This window comes from Chiloscyllium punctatum, chromosome 19 (assembly GCF_047496795.1).
Source record: "Chiloscyllium punctatum isolate Juve2018m chromosome 19, sChiPun1.3, whole genome shotgun sequence".
Classification (NCBI taxonomy): Eukaryota; Metazoa; Chordata; class Chondrichthyes; order Orectolobiformes; family Hemiscylliidae; genus Chiloscyllium; species Chiloscyllium punctatum.
This window is the reverse complement of record NC_092757.1, coordinates 73,204,007-73,209,744: the sequence shown is the minus strand read 5'-3', so window position 1 is coordinate 73,209,744 and position 5,738 is coordinate 73,204,007.

Here is a 5,738-nt window from a genome sequence, read left to right as displayed (position 1 = left end):
GAATAGGGACCCTCAAAGGCCACCTTTGTGTGGAGCAGCAGGTGATGGGGGAGATACTAAATGACTATTTCTGCATCACTATTTACTGTGGAAAAGGATATGGAAGATATAAACTATAAGGATGGCGACATCTTACAAAATGTCCATATTACAGAGGAGGAAGTGTTGGATGTCTTGAAACGGGTAAAGGTGGATAAATCCGCAAGAGCTGATCAGGTGTATCCTAGAACACTGTGGGAAGCTAGAGAAGTGATTGCTGGGCCCCTTGCTGAGATATTTGTATCATCGATAGTCACAGGTGAGGTGCCGGAAGACTGGAGGTTGGCTAATGTGGTGCCACGCTTTAAGAAGGGTGGTAAAGACAAGCCAGGGAACTTTAGACCGGTGAGCCTGACGTCAGTGGTGGACAAGCTGTTGGAGGGAATCCTGAGGGAAAGGATGTACAAATATTTGTGCGTGGGAAATCATGTCTCAGAACTTGAGACATGAGTTTTTTGAGGAAGTAACAAAGAGGATTGATGAGGGCAGAGTGGTAGATGTGATCCATATGGGCTTAAGTAAGGCGTTCGACATGGTTCCCCATGGGAGACTGGTTAGCAAGGTTAGATCTCATGGAATACAGGGATACAGAACTGGCTCAAAGGTAGAAGACAAAGGGTGGTGGTGGAGGGTTGTTTTTCAGACTGGAGGCCTGTGATCAGTGGAGTGCCACAAGGATCGATGCTGGGTCCTCTACTTTTTGTCATTTACATAAATGAAGAGGTACAATTTGTAAGTTTGCAGATGACACCAAAATTGGAGGTGTAGTTGACAGTGAAAAGGGTTACCTCAGATTACAACAGGATCTTTACCTGATGGGCCAATGGGCTGAGAAGTGGCAGATGGAGTTTAATTCAGATAAATGTGAGGTGCTACATTTTGGGAAAGCAAATCTTAGCAGGACTTATGCACTTAATGGTAAGGTCCTAGGGAGTGTTGCTGAACAAAGAGACCTTGGAGTGCAGGTTCATAGCTCCTTGAAAGTGGAATCTCAGGTAGATATGATAGTGAAGAAGGCATTTGGTATGCTTTCCTTTATTGGTCAAAGTATTGAGTACAGGAGTTGGGAGGTCATGTTGCAACTGTACAGGACATTGATTAGGCCACTGTTGGGATATTGCATGCAATTCTGGTGTCCTTCCTATCAGAAAGGCGTTGTGAAACTCGAAAGGGTTCAGAAAAGATTTACAAGGATGTTGCCAGGGTTGGAGGATCTGAGCTATAGGGAGAGGCTGAACATGCTGGGGCTGTTTTCCCTGGAGTGTCAGAAGCTGAGAGGTGACCTTATCGAGGTTTACAAAATTATGAGGGGCAAAACTAGAGGGCATAGGTTTAGGGTGAGAGGGGAAAGATATAAAAGAGACCTATGAGGCAACATTTTCACACAGAGGGTGGTGCATGTATGGAATGAGCAGCCAGGAGAAATGGTGGAGGCTTGTACAATTGCAACATTTAAGAGGCATTTGGATGGGTATATGAATAGGAAGGGTTTGGAGGGATATTGGCCGGGTGCTGGCAGGTGGGACTAGATTGGGTTGGGATATCTGGTTGGCATGGACGGATTGGACTGAAGGGTCTGTTTCCATGAAGTACATCTCTATGACTCTATGACTTTATGAGTAGTGATACTGACAGGTAATCAGCCTTCATACACATTACATCCCCTGTATTATCAATCCGGCCTTTAAATACCTCCAATGATTCTGTACCTCTGGCCTCCTGGGCACATATCACATGCTCATGTCTGTTTGAGAAGATATTACTTTTTTAGTCAACTCAGTTCAAATTTGAAAATTACATTTCTTTGTTCTCAATCCAACTATTTGAAAGCTGCTCTTTAGAGAGTTGGTGTGGAATCCATGGGACAAATGGTCTGCTTCCATACTGTCAAGATTCTGTGATATTGTCATAAAACTGAAAAAAAAATGGAGTGAAAATGCTGGGTGAGTGGGAGGGAATAAATTACATTGATTGACAATGTTGTCAGCAATTGTATGGTTTTTGTACTGATTTGTGTGAACAAGATTTAGGTGCTGAAACTTTAAATGTTGACTTGTGGGTATTTGGCTAAAAATGTTGAAACCAAATAGTATGCACAAACACACATATAAACATACAAATCAGGAGCATGGGATAAGCCACTTATCGCCTCAAGCCTGGTCCGCCATCCAATAAGATCATGGCTGATCTAATTACTGCACCCTTCTGTTTGCTCTCTTGCTAAATAAGAATCTGTCTACTTCTGCCTTAGAAATATCCACACATTATCTGTTTAAATAGGTGACCAATTATTTTGAAACAATTATCCCTTGTTCTATAATAGGAAGCACCCTTTTCATGTCTACCCTGTTAAGATCCCTCAGGATCTTACATGTTTCAATCAAGTTGCCTCTTACTCATCAGTGACGGTAATGCCTTTGAATACCAAGAGCATTGGTTGTATTCTTTCTTACTGGAGATGATCATCATCTGGCATAAATGAAACTTGCTAATTACCAATCTAAGAATATTGTCTAGGTCTTTTCTTGTGAGTTCTGGGAGTATCTGTTCATGCATCATATAATCATCTCAACCTACATATATATTACATTGCAAATATTATTGCCCAGGTCATTAAATGTCTCCAATGATTCTTTATCTCTGGCCTCCTGGGCATATGTCACATGCCTAAAACCCTCATGCAGATATTACTTTCTTCAGTTTGGTGTCAAAAGATTAGTTCATATTTTAAGATTATTTTTCCCTTGCTCCCTTGTTTGAAGGAAAACCTGTCAATTTCTATGGGCATAAATTGAGATTGTCACTACGCGTTGTTATTTTAAGCATCATAAAAAGGTAACCTTTGACATCCTCCTGCAGGAGAGAACTCCACACCCCATCATAGCTAAGTGCCTTCATGCCAGTTCCTGCCAGATTATTTCTGGCTTTCTATGAGACATGTCGGTGGAGCTTGGGCATGGAGAATTTAGGCGATATTAAGTTTGAATATAACGAAAGCATGGATAAGGTGTTCAGTAGTGGCTGTGCTGAACCAAGGGCAGAAGCAGTCAATAATGTGGTATAGGTGATTTCAGTAACGGAGAGGAAAATGGCATTGAAGTTCACCTTGGGCAACTGACAGGACACTGACCTCAAGTACCATTTCATCTGGGCAGTTGGGAAAATGAGTGAAGGTTGCATTTAAGTTAAAATGGTTTTCTAGTGCCAGCCAAACAGGATGGGGATCAGCTCTCCAGTGGAGAAAGTTCTGCTTGATCTGATGCTTGATAACAGGACAATAATGTTTAAGGAGCTAAGGCGAGTGGTAGACAGATACAGCATACAGCTGCAGGCTAACGACATGCTAATTGACAATGTCATTTGAAGGACATGTAAACAAAGAAAAGAATGGGGATCAAGGCAACCTTGCAAACGCCTATCCTAAAATGGCCGGTGCTGGGAATGCTGTCATAAAATCACACTCCCAAGTGGCACCAGGAATTTTGGGCTCAGTCCATTACCATTTCTAACTTAGTGCGCCCAAGGATTCTGCCCTGAGTCATTCAACTAACATTCCTACAATGTAGACAGCTTTAGGGTCAGTTGGTCTCAACTATATACAATTACTGCCCATTTGATTAGGGAGAAAATGGCAGAAACCATCTGTTTTCTGTTTTATTTTGACAATCTGTATTAAGAATACAGATCCTTCACTGGCCCCAAATTAGATGTAGGTAAATGTGCAAGGAATACTCTGGGTGAAATCTTAACTACTTCCATGTGACCCCCACATTCGGAAAAGGTCAAGGGGTAATTTGAGGTGAATTGGAAAAATTGGATTCTGAACTCAATCCATTGAGAATGCACCTATTTTGGTTTCAAAGCAGTGAATTTGGACTTTCTGTTCAAAAGAAACATGTCTAAGTTAGAGGGAGTGGTTTGTGCAATATTCAAATCAGTCTCAGGTTTTGGAAGCCATTTGGAATGAACCATTGTCGACCATGTTTCTGAGGACTGAGAAAACTTGGTTACTGAAGAAAGCTGCCATATCCAACAGCGAGTGTGCTTTTCTAGCCCTGCCTGTGGGCTATCAGGATCAGGAGTTCTTCACCTCCCTTAGTCCCTCAAAGTTTCTTCCATGATCTCTAAGCCCCTCTGCACCATTCCTGATCCAAAATATTCAGTTTCTCTCCTTCTCCTTGATATTTTTCCTTATTTTCTCGTCTGATCTCTCCTCTATTCCCACCCTTCCTCGTGCAATCACTCTCACAACTATTCCCCATTGATTTGTCCCCTACCTAGGCAATCTGTCAGCTCATCTGACTCCAAGCTTCACAAACTTCTTTTTTTAAACACTCCCCCCAACCCTCCCCTTCATTTCTCTCCCCCATACAATCCCCTTCAATTCCTCCCAGTGTAATAGTCTTCTTTGCTCCCTACCCATTATGATCCCCTATTCACTCCCAGCTACACAATGCTCCCTCCTTTCCTTCCTCCCGCTCTCTTCCCCACTCCTCACCCACCTAGTGCACTCTACTTCCAGGACAGAAATCTGAGCCTGCCCGAGGGGGCCTAACCGTAGACACCACATGCTCAGCATCCCTCTCCTCAGGGCCTTTGTGAATAGGAAAATGGGTGATAACAAAACACAAATTGTAAATCCATATTTCAAGCAAGTGGAAAATGTGCCCAACATGTTCCTGGGGATTGAAACTGTACCAGAAAAAAGGCAAGGCTGTAAGAGCAGAGCTGTGATAGGAAATGTAAACCATTCTTCTAATGAAAGCATTCCAGCAACAGAGAGCGAGAATACATTTGCTTCATCACCAAGTTGATACAGTGAAATTAAATACGACACAAGGACTGAATCTATTCTGCAGCTATATTCTGTGCCGTGGTTGCATTTCACAAAAGGACGAGTTAAGAACAAAGAGATGTGAATGGAAAAGGGTGAAGAAAACAGGAAAAAAAACCCGAATTCCTGCAAAAATATTGTTATCGGAAAGATTTGTACATTCGAAAAATTAAGGACTGAAAATTAAATATGTGACATGGCATAAATTAAACATAACTAAGTGGGATCTTTCAGATAGTTGAATGTAAGGAAGCAGCAGTTTTGAAGCTATGTCTTAAGGAAAGTATATTGTGGGCATTAATTTAAGGTCTGTAACATAGATTCTGAAGCTGGAGGCTAAGTGACTAGAGGATGTATTACCCACACAGGGACTCCAAGCAAGGAAGACCACTTGGGCTAGCATGCCATCCAGGAGGGAGGAAGTGAGAACTGCAGATGCTGGAGATCAGAGCTGAAAAATGTGTTGCTGGAAAAGCGCAGCAGGTCAGGCAGCATCCAAGGAGCAGGAGAATCGACGTTTTGGGCATGAGCCCTTCTTCAGGAATCATATCTTCAGCATGCCATCCATACCTGGTTAGTGACTTAATTAGCAGATTATGACATCTGGCAGACCAGTTGATTTGACATATGGTTTACAAAAATCAACAAGTCCACTCAATACATACGACCATGGACTTTTAGAATAGTGCAGTACATAAAGATGCCACGTAGCCCATCAAATCTGCAGTGTAGTTGCTTATCATTCACCACAGCACTTGTGGGATGCAAAGATTCAGACACCCAACATGTAAGGAAGGTAATTTACCCCAACATCTGCCATCACAAAGTTTCTGGAAGTATTGTTTTTGAGCTGTTGTAGTAAACT